Source organism: Cebus imitator, unplaced genomic scaffold (genome assembly GCF_001604975.1).
Source record: "Cebus imitator isolate Cc_AM_T3 unplaced genomic scaffold, Cebus_imitator-1.0 Scaffold135, whole genome shotgun sequence".
NCBI lineage: Eukaryota > Metazoa > Chordata > Mammalia > Primates > Cebidae > Cebus > Cebus imitator.
Window position 1 is genome coordinate 3,343,559 of NW_016107450.1, and position 14,364 is coordinate 3,357,922.

The 14,364-nt window shown below is 45.1% G+C and overlaps 1 protein-coding gene and 1 pseudogene across 1 annotated transcript in view; both read left to right on the plus strand.

The window, feature by feature from the left end:
* KANK4 (KN motif and ankyrin repeat domains 4) overlaps positions 1–14,364 on the plus strand; it is a 90,772-nt gene that overhangs the window by 16,249 nt on the left and 60,159 nt on the right. The window lies entirely within an intron of this gene.
* Positions 5,741–5,853, plus strand: LOC119473153 (annotated as a pseudogene).

Genomic DNA, 14,364 nt, shown 5'->3' on the forward strand with positions numbered 1-14,364 from the left:
CAAAAAAAAAAAAAAATTCTCAAGCAGTTTATTAACAGCTGCATTCAGGTTTTGTTTAGGACATTTTCCCATTTATTCAGCTGTGGGAGAATTCCTGAAGCCAGGTATGTGGTGTTCTCCGACAGGAAGACTTTGGCCTGTGCTGGCTCTTGGGGAGGGTGGGGGTGCCCTCCTGCTGCAGGAAAGGTCAGCCCCTCTTACCACAATGGCAGGGATTCACACCTTGTCTTTGCAAGTGACACTCCCTTCCCGCACTCTCCTTTTCCTTTTCACGTCTCTTCTCCTGCTTCCCTCTGTAGACTACAATGTTCCCTTTCATTTGGGTATCACTTCTTCTTCAGCAAAGCCCTTGTACTCCCATTAGCTCATTGAACCCTCTGTCAAGTCTATAGACTTAGGACAGTATTAGTAGGTAGCAGATAAGCAGCTGAGGCCCAGAGAGGCTGTGATATGCCTTAAACTCACACAGCAGAAATTGGACAAATCTGAGTTAGGATCTGGATTTCCTGGCTTGCAAGCCATGCTGGTCACGCTGTATCACAGTGTCTCTTTTCTTTTCTTTGAGATGGAGTTTCGTTCTTGTTGCCCAGGCTGGAGTGCAGTGGCGTGATCTTGGCTCACCACAACCTCCGCCTCCCAGGTTCAAGCCATTCTCCTGCCTCAGCCTCCCAAGTAGCTGGGATTAGAGGCATGTGCCACCACGCCTGGCTAATTTTGTATTTTTAGTACAGATGGGGTTTCTCCATGTTGGTCAGGCTGGTCTTGAATTCCCAACCTCAGGTGATCTACCTGTCTCAGTCTCCCAAAGTGATGGAATTAAAGGCATGAGCCACTGCGCCCTGCCTGCCTCCTTTCTTAATTGTTGGCAGGAATCTCCTGTTGGTGAGGGGATGGGTATTTGGCCCTAGTGCTGCTAGTTGGGAAAGGCTTTTTGGAATGCATGAGGTTGTTGGGCTTAGTGTCCTGGAGAGACCGGTGGGAGCAAGTGAAGAGGACAGGGGTCAGGGAGGGAGGTTTGGGAGGTTGCCTGAGGTCAGTGGAGGGGGCAGACAGGAGCTGGGGAAGTTAAGGCCCAGTGCAGAGCTAGAACACTGAAGGGGAGGATCCTGGATCAGAAGCGGGTCCAGGGTCATCCTTGTCATCATTGGAAGGCTTGTGGGCTTTTTTGACATTTGGTCTCATTTTGGATGTTTGGCCCTTTTCTTGCCCCAATGAGTGGCACATCATAAAAATCTGCTTCTGGTACCCCAGTGAGGACTTCTTTCTTAATTCAGGTCACAACTCCCCAGCACTCCATTCCCATGCCCAACAAATCAAAACTTATCCATTCTGTTGCCATTCAGATTAATTCCTTTGGGCCTAAAACATTTATTTAGCCCAAATTTGGTACAATAGTTGTGTTATTGACCAGCTCTTGCCAGTAGAAAGAGAATTTAAAGGTCCAGGTGTAATGGCTCCTGCCTTTAATCCCAGAACTTTGGGAGGCCAAGGTGGGCAGATCACTTGAGGTCAGGAGTTCAAGACCACCCTGGTCAACATGATGAAACCCTGTCTCTACCAAAAAATACAAAAATTAGCCAGCTATGGTGGTATGTGCCTGTAGTCCCAGCTACTTAGGAGGCTGAGGTTGGAGAATTGCTTGAACCCAGGAGGCAGAGGTTGCGGTGAGCTAAGATCACACCACTACACTCCAGCCCGGGTGACAAAGTGAGAGCCTGTCTCAAAAAAAAGAAAAAAGAAAAAAAGTTTGAGACGCATTTTAAGTTTTCTAGGAGTACATTAAAGAAAATAAAAACAGGTAAAATTCATTTTAATATATTTTATTTAACCCAATATATCCAAAATGTTATCATTTCACCCTGTGATCAGTGGTGTAAAATGAGAGAGTTGAACAGCTCTTGTGCTCCTTGAGTCTGTTTCATGTGTTGCTTACTTGGAGCGTACTCTGTTCCCCACACGTGCTAGATGCTGTTGGGCAATGCAGAGAGAGCTCAAAAGGCATTGCCCCAGCTGTCACGGAGTCAAAAGTCAGCGAGGAAGACAAAGCCAACACTCATGAAACTCCCAACCACATAAGACATTGTGTAATTATGCCTGCAATTTCAGATTATATACATTTGTAATGGTTCAATACAGGAAAAGAAAAGCTTCTATTCTCTTACGAGAAAAAAATAACTAAAGGAAGCATTTAGGGAGAGGTATTAAGTCTGGCCAGACTTCTTGCCAGACTTACTATTTACCTCCTGAAATCAGTTGTTCATTCTGTAAATATTTATTGAATGTTTACTAATAGGCCAGTATCTGGGGACATACACCCCTTGTTGCAGTCAGAGTTGTATCTAAAACCCAGCTTTCATCTTGTTCCTCCCTGCTTAAGAATCTTTGTTGGTTTCCTACTCTAGAAAAGCAAATGAGCTGACTTCTAGCCCCTGCCTTCCCCCATCCTCTTTCCTGAACTCTAGGCCAGGATTGCCAATCATTCTTCAAGCCCACCATACATGTTTTCATCTCTAGCTAGAGAGCTGCTTCTCCCATTTGCCTGCTGAACTTTTACTCATCCTTCAATGCCCAGCTAAAAGATGCCACATTTGTGATGCTTTTCTGATCCTCTGAGATGCTCCAGCCACACGTCTCTAACACCACATAGGTCCTTGTTTGGGTCTCTGAATCCCATTTTGCACTGTGAGTTCCTTAAAGAAAAGAAGCCTGTCTTACTCATCGATGAGTCCACAGAACCCAGCCCAGTGCCTAAAGAAGAACTTCTGATAAACGGATGATTGCACACAATGTGTCGAGGCTGGTCTTTGAACAGAAAAGGGCCCCTTTTCTTCTTCCTCAAGTTGCTGGGCTGTTGAACTTCATGCCTCGTGGCCAGTGAAGGGGACTCGATGGTTGAGAAAGTACTGTGGTCTCTTTCTCTGGGCAGTAGTGGAGAGACTGGAGCCACTGGAGCCTCACCTCACTTTGGCCCTGGAGGGGGACTTTCAGCACCAGCAGCAGCTGAACCCACACACGCCAGAGGACTGTGGTGAAGAAGGCATTTGTGTTGGGCTTGGCAGGCGGGAGGCCTTTGTGTTCCAGAGCACAAGTGGGTAAGTATGTCGGACAGGCTGCTGGCTGCACACACATGCCGAAGGGCTGGGCCCAAAATGCCTTCTGACCTGGGAAGAAAAGGAGGCATTGTGTGCCCTGGCAGCGCTCCAAGGGAAATATTCCAGTTGTTCTTTGATTTTGAATGGCTCACTCTTTTAAAAAAGAAAAGTCCAGAGGTGAATATCTCTCTCCCACTCCAAGACATCCTGCCTACCAATTTCAAATCAGTTGCTACCCTCAAAATATGAATTAATCCGTTATTTAAATAATTCATTAATTCAACTGCTTATCTTTATGAGGCAGCACTATGGTCAGCGTGGTACTAAGCTCTGGGGAAACAGAAGAAGGCACAGCCCTCATCACTTTAGGCTCATTCCTGATGGCTTGCTGGCTGTCTAAATCCTTTTGGAAGCTGGTTCTCTCCTTCTCTTGGGCCTGATTTTTCTCTGTTCCTTGGCAATCCTTCCTTGAGGCCTCTGTCTGCCACTGCCCATTCTCTGCCTCTGCATTCCCTGGTCCTGTAATGTGTCATGTTGTGGGGTCATCAGGTGCCAGCTCACCACCTTTCCTAGACTCAGGAGGGCATGGACAGAACCAGGTTTCGGTCTGGGCCATGAAGACATTAGGCAATTGTCCAGGTATGTGGCTCATGCATGTAATCTCAACACTTTGGGGGGAAGATCACTTGAGCCAGGAGTTTGTGACCAGCCTGGGGATCATAATGAGAACCTGTCTTTATAAACAATTTAAAAAATAAGCCGGGCGTGGTGGCATGCACCTGTGGTCCCAGCTACTCTGGAGGCTGAGGCAGGAGGATCACTTGAACTTAGGAGATCAAGGCTGGAGTGAGCTGTGATTTTAACCACTGCAATCCAGCACTCCGGCCTGGGCAGCAGAGCAAGACCCCATCTTTAAAAAAAAAAAAAAAAGCTGGAGGGGAAGGTAAAAAAAAAGCTTGGGCAGGAACATCTAAATTCAACCCTAGCTCTGCCCTTTACTATCTTTTTTTTTTTGAGACAGAGTCTTGTTTTGTCGCCAGGCGCCAAGCTGGAGTGCAATGGCGCGATCTCAACTCACTGCAACCTCCGTCTCCTGGGTTCAAGCAATTCTCCTGCCTCAGCCTCCCAAGTAGCTGGGACTACAGGTGCACGCCACCATGCCCAGCTAATTTTTGTATTTTTAGTTGAGACAGGGTTTCACCATGTTAGCCAGGATGGTCTCGATCTCTTGACCTCATGATCCGCCTGCCTCAGCCTCCCAAAGTGCTGGGATTACAGGCGTGAGCCACGGCACCTGGCCGACTTTTACTATCTTTGTGACTATGACCAAGTTACTAAACTTCTCTGAGCTTAGGCTTCCTAATCTGTTAAACAGAAAAAATAATACATAGAGACATAGAGTCTTTGGAAAGAGTAAGTAATAATACTGTAATACTTGGCACAGTGCCTAATATACCACACAACTGCTCTCAATAAATAAAACAACTGACCATTACTGGGCACTTACTAGTGTCTTCCTTCCCTCAAAAACAACAGCAACCACAGCTTGTATTTGGGTGTTTTCTACTTGCCAAGCACTGTGTTAAGTATAGGTATATAGCCATCAGAACAGCCTTATAAAGTGGAGAGTGTTACTTTGTACCCTTGTTTTTGAGATAAAATTTTGCTCTTGTTGCCCAGGCTGCAGTACAGTGGTGCAATCTTGGCTCACCGCAACCTCCGCCTCCCAGGTTCAAGTGATTCTCCTGCCTCAGCCCCCCAAGTAGCTGGGACTACAGACATGCGCCACCATGCCTGGCTAATTTTGTATTTTTAGTAGAGACGGGATTTCTCCATGTTGATCAGGCTGGTCTCGAACTCCTGACCTCAGGTGATCCGCCCACCTCTGCCTCCCAAAGTGCTGGGATTACAGGCGTGAGCCACCGCACTGGCCACTTTGTACCCTTTTATAGCTGAGGAAGCGGGCTTCAAGGGATAGAGTGACTTATGCAAGGTCACACAGTTTCAACTGCTGGTGCTAGGAATCATGATTAGGTCTGTTGAGCTCCTTCACATTCCTTCAAATACCCTGACCACACAACTTGCTACTTGATGCTGGGACCAGCAGATCAGCATCTCTTGAGATGCTTGTTGGAAATGCCAGCTATCAGGCCCCACTCCAGACCTACTCAATCAGCATCTGCATGTTAACAAGATCTTCAGGTTTATAGGCATACTACGGTTTGAGAAACACTGAGCTACAGTTTACCAAATGTTTTATTTTATTTTTTTGTCACAGAGTTTCACTCTTGTTGCCCAGGCTGGAGTGCAATGGCACAATCTAGGTTCACTGCAACCTCCGCCCCCCAGGTTCAATCAATTCTCCTGCCTCAGCCTCTCGAGTAGCTGGGATTACAGGCATGTGCCACCATGCCCAGCTAATTTTTGTACTTTTAGTAGAGACGAGATTTATCCATGTTTGCTCAGGCTGGTCTCGAACTCCCAACCTCAGTTGATCCACCCACTTCTGCCTCCCAAAGTGCTGGGATTACAGGCATGAGCCACCGCGCCCGGCCTCACCAAATGTTTTAAAAAGTAGGCTAGAACAGTGCTTCTCAAACTATCATGTGCATAAAAATTACCTGGAGGGCTGGCTGGTTAGAACTTGGATGCTATGATCATTTCAGCAGCAAATGTACCAGAATTGGAGTGATACAGAGACGATCAGCATGGCCTCTGCACAAGGAATGACACAAAAATTCATGAAGCATTTCGTATTTAAAAAAAACAAAAACCCATATATTCCTACACCAGTGATTCTGATTTTGTATCCATTGTTTATTATTGACAGGGAGGTTCATTGTGCTCCTGAGTTAACAAGGCAGGAGCTGTGGATGCCTGCATCAGCCATTCCAGCCTCCCCCTGCCTGCCTAGAGGACAACAGGGAAGCGAAATTAATTTGTAACCTAAAACCCTTGTATCTGCCCTGAAAATATGTCTTTCTAATGGAAAATTTGACAGAGTGTTCCATCTGCAAAGAGCATTTTATATGAAATGGATATCTGTGTAACTCAACTGCTGCTATCTGGTTAAATAGCAATTAAACACCTCAAGACTTCTTGGAACTTTCAAAGATTATTTGAAAAGTAATTGTGTTTTATTGATTAAATAATTTGCAGTGGATTAGAAAGTCACTGAATATTTTAGCTATTCTTTCACAAATAAATTGGTCTTATTTAGAGACCTAGCACATTCCCCAACCATGTTTATATTTTAATAATCACCTGATGTTTAATAGCATGGCTGGTGGTAGAATTTCATGTTAATTTAATTCCTTTGCTAAATCCTTCTATCTGGTTCCTTCTCTTTCTATTTAGACTTCCAAAGCCTACTTGCTTCATAGATGGCTACAGAAATAGGACCCAAAACGCAAAGAACACTGTCGTTAAGAGCTTGGTCTCTGGAGTCAGACAAACCTCAATTTAAATTCCAAACCTGCCACTTACTAGATTTGTGCCCCGGGAACCTGTGATCTTTGAAAAGGATATAAGAGCACCTACCTAATATGGTCACTGTGAAATTAAATAAGTTAGCATTAGTACAATATAGGACAGTATCTAGCTAATAATAATAATTATTATAATAGTGTAAGTATTCACTAGTACTAGTATTTTTTTTTTAATTTTTTTTTTTGAGACAGAGCCTCACTCTGTCACCTAGGCTAGAGTACAATGGTGCGATCTCAGCTCACCACAACCTCCACCTCCCGGGTTCAAACGATTCGGCTGCCTCAGCCTTGCAAGTAGCTGGGACTATAGGTGCACATCACCACGCCCAGCTAACTTTTGTATTTTTAGTAGAGATGAGGTTTCGCTATGTTGGCCAGGCTGGTCTGAAACTCCTGACCTCAGATGATCCACAGCCCCCTCAGCCTCCCGGAGTGCTGGAATTACAGGCATGAGCCACCATGCCTGGCCTAGTACTAGTATTATTAAACCCCAGTTTTCTAATCTGTAAAATGAGTGTACAGGGAGTAAGACCATCAACATATGAGTATTAAAAACTTCCTTGCAACCGGATGTGGTGGCTCAGACCTGTAATCCTAACACTTTGGGAGGCCAAGGCCGGCAGTTCACTTGAGCCCAGGACAACATGCCAAAACACCATTTCAAAAATTAGCCAGGTGTGGTGGTGCACACCTGTAGTCCTGGCTACTCGGGAGGCTGAGGCAGAAGGATCGCCTGAGCCTGAGAGATCAAGACTGTGGAGACCTGTGATCATGCCACTGCACTCCAGCCTGAGTATCAGAGCGAGACCCTGTCTCAAGACAAACAAACAAACAAACAAACAAACAAACAAACCAAAAAATGTCTGTGCTTGTGCAGCCTTCTAAGTAATTTCCTCCAAAGGACACTTCTGGCAGAGCTTTCTTGGCTGTTCTCCCTCGATTATTATGCAGATTGAGGTCATTCAGAGATGAAAAAGCCATGGACAAATGGAGCCAATATTGGAATTCCCAATGAAGAGAGCAGAGAGAGGCTGGCAGAGGAGGAATGTGTAGATGCCAGAAGTGAAGGAGGTGAGGGAGTGAAGAACCAGGTGGGAGGATTTGCACGATGACGTCGGGGAGCAGCACATACGGGGCAGTTGCTCTGCTGGAAATAGACCCTTAGAGCTGCAGAGATGGGAAAGAAAAAATTTAAGACTTTTGCTTTGTGCTAGGAATGCACTTCCCGTTTGGTGTTTTCTCTAGAGACTGCAGTGAAGGTCTGGATTGCTTCCAACTAACTTTTTTCTGCTTAACTGCTGATTCTTTAAACACAGCCCTGAACTCGGGCTGGGCCATGAGGCAGCATCTTTATCTGGCTTACAGAGGAGTCATGATCAGGCTGTCCTGGGCACTGAGTGAGAACGGGGAAAGGACTTACCCAGGACAGAGTCAGTACCTAATTGATGTTGGCAACTGTTTTTATTATTACGCATTGTGCTTTCCTTGTAGCCAGATGCTGCAAGCAAAAATCACCAGTAGAAGTATGAACCGTTCTCTGGCACACTTTACCACAATAAAAACTCCATTATTCCACATTTAAACTGGGGCCACGTTATTTTTAAAGAAACCATCAATTTCATGTCCTCCAATATCACACTGAGGAGCCGTCTATGAAATTTGTAAAGGAAAGCACTGGGTTAGGAGTCTCAAAAGCAGACTCTAACCTTGGCCCTGCTGTATGGAGTGGGCAGGTCATTGAGCCTCAGTTTCCCCTGTATGGATGCAAATATTGTCCAAGACTCTGTTTTATATATCTCTCGTCCCAACGGTAGATAATCAGTGGACTGATTGAGCACTTGCCACCTACAGGGCCTTAGACTGATGCCACAAAGCGTACCCATGAGCATGAAAGAAGAACCTTGACTTGAAAGAGCCCATAATCTAGCTAAAAGGAAAGATGTGAGCAAGGCCAGGGGCAATGGCTCACTCCTGTAATCCCAGCACTGTGGGAGGCTGAGGCGGGTAGATTACCTGAGACCAGCCTGGGCAACATGGCCAAACCCCATCTCTACTAAAAATACAAAAAATTAGCTGGGGGTGGTGGCATGTGTTTGTAGTCCCAGTTACTTGGGAGGCTGAGGCAGGAGAATTGCTTGAATCCAGGAAGTGAAGGTTGCAGTAAGCCAAGATGGTGCCACTGCACTCCAGTCTGGACGACAGAGCGAGACTCCATCTCAAAAAAAACAAAACAAAACAAAACAAAACAAAAAGAAAGAAAGAAAAGAAAAGATCTGCCTATGCTATGCTCCAAATGCTCAACCATTTTGTGACAAGTTTGAGCTGCTGTGTGGGGTGATTGATATAAACCTGGGATGTAAATTTTGGCAACACCGTTTCTTAGTAACTTTGCCCACATTAAAGCAAAACAAAACCCAGGCCACAATAGTATATAACCTTCCTTTGTATTACCAGGTGGTACAATGAGGGAATCCCATCTCTTTCAAGGGAAAGTTGAAGTTGAGAGACCTTCCCAGTGCTCCTCCCCTCTCCCCGAATCTCTCTGGTTCATCTCTGATGATGCCCGCCCTTCCTCTGGCTGGCGTGCTGCCAAGGCTGGGTGGTCACCATCTCTGCTGGACACACATCACACATGTCCGCTTCTTGTCAGACTGAACTTGCCAGAGGGCTAGGTGGGGCACTGAGAAATAATAACAGCCTGCCTGAAAAATCTGGAAACATCGCTTTCTCCACCCAGGTGTCTGGGGATCACTTAGCCTCAGTTTGGTTTAAACTGACTTTCCCGATTGTGCAGGCTGTGCATATTTGAGCCAACAAAAACCTTCCTCCCAACCCAGAAGGCAGATGCCACAGCCCACGCAAGCTCTAAACTGTCTGCACCTGCAACTCGCGCTGTGGTGCCCAGCTGATGCCTACAGAGGCATCTACTGAACTCTGACCAGGGACAATGCTGCTGGGATGGGAGCTGCCCAAAGAGGGTGAGTGCAGGGGTGTCCCCTCTGTGGAGTGTCTGTGCCTCCCCTTGAGATGCTTTCACTGACGTGTCCCAGGAGGGAGGAAGCAGAGCTGAATTCCTAGGAAACGTTTACTCCGGTTGTGGTTTCCAAGCCCTCTGGACTGTGACCTGGTTCAAGGGAGCAAAGACCTTGTAGCCCACTGAGTTCACTCATTCCCACTCTGCAGTGGGAAAGAATTTGGTAGTAACAAAGGATTAAAGGAGAAGAGAAAACTAATCAACGTGGTAATACAGGAAATACTCAGGACAACAATCAACAGATACTCCAAAAAGCCATTTTTTTTCACTAGATCACCCAGGCTGGATTGCAGTGGCACAATCTCAGCTCACTACAACCTCCGCCTCCCGGGTTGAAGCGATGCCCCTGCCTCAGCCTCCTGAGTAGCTGGGACTACAGGTGTGTGCCACCATGCCCGGCTAATGTTTTGTACTAAAAACAATTTTATAAGTAATATAAATTAATAGAATAGAAGCAGTTTACAACCAAGAAAGTGCCGACACTGCATTGTAGCCATCAAGGGTCAGGGTTGCAAACACCAGAACCCACACTAGCAGGCTTATAGATAATAGAAGAGGAATTTACTAAGGGATATGAGGTAGATGAACATCACTCCACCATCTCCCCGTAATCACTTGCTGTAAATTCCAGTTTCAATCTTGGGGAGGTGGGTCTTCTGAGAGGAAATAACCAAGCATAGGAAGGGTGGGTAGCTGAAAAAAAGTGCACAACAAATGTCTTCTGCACTAATAAGAAAACGCCCTTCCTGAGAATTGGAATTCCAGCTCTTAGCCTGGGTGCATACAGGAGTTCTGCTGTATTGTTTAGTGATGGATGGTGCTCACCCTTCTTTACAGAATAGAAAATGAATATTCTCATTCATTTTCATTCTCATAAACTCTTGTAACAGACTAATTTTTATTTATTAATGCCAAGGTTTATTAACCCTCAATAACTCACATATTATGTTCTTAGTTCCTTATAAAAATGAATTCCCATGTAATACACTTGCCTGTAAGAACTGAAGAAAATACACATTTTGGATGCATTTTTTATTTTTTATTTTTTTGTAAACCAATTTTTTATTCATTTTAAATAGGTTTTAAACTACTTTTGTTTGTGGGGGCTTTTAAAAGGAAAACCGAATTAGGTCCACTTCAATGTCCACTGATTTCTTTTTGTGAAACTTGTATGATGCCTGCAGGTCATATCGAAGCTCTGCAATAATATCTATCTTGATTTTCCATTCCGCAGCTTTCTTTGGAATATGTTCTCTAGTTGAGGATTTGCGTAAAGAATATACTGCTGTTCTTGCCATTTCCAGAGCAGTCTTTAGAAAAGTCATATCCGTCCCTGCAATGTGCGGCCTGGTGGGATACTGTTCTGAAGTAGCTTTTTGAATCCATCCACTTGTTGCAGGCAAATCTCTAGTTCCTTAAGCCTTCATTTCTTCATTTTGTTTTAAAGTATGGGCTCGCAGGGTTTGAAGACACAGGATCTCCTGGGTAACCCAGGCGGTCCCAGGAGACTGCCACATTTTTTATTCTTTTAGAAACTCTTACTCTCTTACATTGGGCCAGGGACTCTGCTTTGAGAATTATAGATTTAAAGAATCGAGGCCAGACGTGATGTTTCACACCTGTAATCCCAGCACTTTGGGAGGCTGAGGCGGGTAGATCACCTGAGGTCAGGAGTTCAAGACCAGCCTGGCCAGCATGGTGAAAGCCCATCTCTACTAAAAATACAAAAAAAAAAAAAAAAAAAAAAAAATTAGCCAGGTGTGGTAGTGCATGCCTGTAATCCCAGCTACTCAGGAGTCTGAGGCAGAAGAATTGGTTGAACCTGAGAGGCAGAGGTTGCGGTGAGCTGAGATTGTGCCATTGCACTCCAGCCTGGGCAGCAGATCAAGACTCCGTCTCAAAGAAAAAGAATTGAGACACAGAATAGCAGGGGCATTTCTAGGGCCCTATTAAGAGATCTCTGGAAACTGTGAAAGGCCCAGAGGAAGAAGATTTGATTCTTGCTATCAGGGAGATTTCAGTCCAGCAAGAAGCATTAGACAATTATCAGTGACAAAGGTGGATGTCAGGACAAGATAGGGACCACAAAACAAGTTAGTTAACTTGCCCAAGGTCTCAATATATAGGAAAAGTAGCACTTGAACCCGTGTCTGTTGGATTCCAAAGCTGACTTTTGCCACTACCCGGTCCGGCAGGCTGACAAATCTGTCATGATCAGCTGATTTCCTTGTGTAAAGGAGGTGATCCAAAACATGTCCAGATATATCACACTGAGATTTTCTGAAGCCTTTCAGTGTTCACTTCCCATGAGGGTAGAGGTTTGTCCTTCTCAACTGGAGGAAGGCTTTTATACTTAGAAATTGGATTCCTAATCCCATGTGGCCTCACATCTATTAAAGAGTAATTGTTTACTATAGGATTTCAGAGATAGAGAATTACACCTGAATGGGCTCTCCAGATGGCTTCCTGGGGGAGGTGGGGTCCAGTGAGAGGAATGGGTAAGATTTGAACAAGAGGTAATATGGGGAAATAGTGGTCTAGTCAAGTGGCACCTTGTAAAGGCAGACTTAAAACCTTGATGGAGAGGCTTAGAGTGCAGTTCTCATTGAGAACTTGCCATACCTCCTGTGCATTGGCATGTTTCTAGGGTGATGGTTGTTAAGGAAGGAAACACAGAACGGGCCTGTGTATGGACTCTATTACCAAGGTACTCTGTGATATTGAAAACAGGGTTAGATTAGATGACCTGAAAAAATCCTTTTTAGGTCTTGTGAATCTTGAAAACATCATGTTAAGTGAAAGAAGCTAGTCACGAAAGACCATTTTGTGTGATTCAATTTACAGCAATGTCCACAATCAGCAAATCTATTCAGAGAAGAAGTAAATTCACGGTTCCCTGGGGCTGGGAGGGAATGGGGAGTGGAAGGGAGGGAATAGGGAATAACTGCTAATGAGTAGGGCGTTTCTTTTTGGGGTGGTGAAAATAGATGGTGATCTTTTCAACAAATAGTGCTGCAAAAACTGAACATTCACATGCAAAAGAATAAAGCTGTCTGGGTATGGTAGCTCACACCTATAATCCCAGCACTTTGGGAAGCCAAGGTCGGAGGATTGCTTCAGGTCTGGAGTTTGAAACCAGCCTGGGCAACATAGCAAGACCCCATCGATACGAAAGTTTAAAAATTACGTGGGGCCGGGCGTGGTGGCTCACGCCTATAATCCCAGCACTTTGGGAGGCTGAGGCGGGCTGATCACTTGAGGTCAGGAGTTTGAGACCAGCCTGACCAACACGGTGAAACACCATCTCTACTAAAAATGCAAGATTAGCCAGGATTACACACCTGTAATCTCAGCTACTTAGGAGGCTGAGGCAGGAGAATCTCTTGAACCCGGGAGGCAGAGATTGTGGCAAGCCGAGATCATGCCACTGCACTCCAGCCTGGGCAACAGGGAGAGACTCCATCTCAAAAACAAACAAAAAAAATTAGGTGGGCGTGATGGTATGCACCTGTAGTGCCGGCTACTCAGGAGGCTGAGGTGAGAGGATTGCAGAACCGAGGAGTTTGAGCCTGTGGTGGGCTATGATTGCACCACTGCACTCCGGCCTGGGCAACAGAGTGAGACCCTATCTGAAATAATTAATTAGTTAATTAAATTATACAAAAGAATGAAGCTGGATGCTTATGTTACACCATATGCAAGATTATTGCAAAATATACCAAGAAGAAATTATTTGCAAATCATATATCCTGAGTATGTGAACAACTTGTACAACACAACAACAACAAACAAACAAGCCAATTCGAAAATGGGCAAAAAGAGCTTGAATGAACATTTCTCCAAAGATTATTTACAAAAACCAATATGCACATGAAAAAGATAGGCAACATTATTAGTTATTAGGGAAATGCAAATCAAAACCACAATGAGATACCAATTCATATCTACTACACCTACTAGGATAGCTATAACTTAAAACAACTAAACACAAGCGAGGTGCTGGCGAGAGCACAGAGAAATTGGAATGGCCGAGCTCAGGGGCTCATGCCTGTAATCCCGGCACACTGGAAGCCGGGACGGGTGGATCACTTGAGGTCAGGAATTCAAGACAAGCCTGGCCAACATGATGAAACCTCATCTTTACCAAAAATGCAAAAATTAGCTGGGCATGGTGGCACGTGCCTGTAGTGTCAGCTATTCAGGAGGCTGAGGTGGGAGAATTGTTCAAACCCGGGAGGTGGAGGTTGCAGTGAGCCGAGATTGAGCCCCTACACTCCAGCCTGGGCAACAGAGCAAGACTTCATCTCAAATAAATAAATTGGAACTCTCATGCATCACGGTGGGAATGTAAAATAGTGCAGCTGCTGTGGGAAACAGGTTGGTCGTTTCTCAAAAAGTTAAACATAGAATTATGGTATGATCCAGCAATTTCACTCCTAGGTATATATCCAAAAGAATTGAAAGCAGGGGCTAGAATAGACTGGTACACCAAGAACCCACTGTAGCATTATTCGCAATAGCCAGAAGGTGGAAGCAAGCATGTGCCCATCACAGATGAATGGATAAACAAATGTTATTCCATAACAATGGGATATTATTCAGCCTTAAAAATGGAGCAAATTTTGCCGGGCGCGGTGGCTCAAGCCTGTGATCCCAGCACTTTGGGAGGCCGAGGCGGGTGGATCACGAGGTCAAGAGATCGAGACCATCCTGGTCAACACGGTGAAACCCCGTCTCTACTAAAACTACA